This window comes from Penaeus monodon, chromosome 27 (genome assembly GCF_015228065.2).
Source record: "Penaeus monodon isolate SGIC_2016 chromosome 27, NSTDA_Pmon_1, whole genome shotgun sequence".
Lineage (NCBI taxonomy): Eukaryota > Metazoa > Arthropoda > Malacostraca > Decapoda > Penaeidae > Penaeus > Penaeus monodon.
Window position 1 is genome coordinate 28,161,320 of NC_051412.1, and position 536 is coordinate 28,161,855.

The window sequence follows — 536 nt, forward strand, 5'->3', positions numbered from 1 at the left end:
AAGGGCAAAAGATGTTAGAAGTGAGGGAATGGAGGGGAGATATGATATGGTGAAGAAGAGTGTGAATGTGAAGAGTGTAAAGAGGAGCGAGATGGGGACGAAGTCTTCCTCTTTCTGATCTCTCCTGCGACCCTCACTCAACTTCATTTTTTTCAAAACCAGGAGGCTGCCCGAGCCAAGTAGTATTTTCTGCCACGGCCTGCCTTTTCCTCATTAATTTTGATCCAAATCAAGATAATTTCCTAGAGCAACTCGAGCTCTGCTTCCAGCCGATCTCCTCCTCGTAAACTGATCAAATATCTTGATCACAAAGGCTGAATAATGAACGCTTCCGGCGACCCATTTAACCACGACTCACACTCCGAGCTTTTGGCTGTATCTTAGACGGTCTGATCCATGGCTATAGAGCCATCAGTCGCGGACGAACGAGTGCAACGAAGGCGCTGCCGGTGTCGCTGCGGGTGCGGGCCTGGCAGGAGGGAAAGGAATTTTCAATTTGATAGATGTTGCGTAAATGTGCGTCTGACATGGCTCTT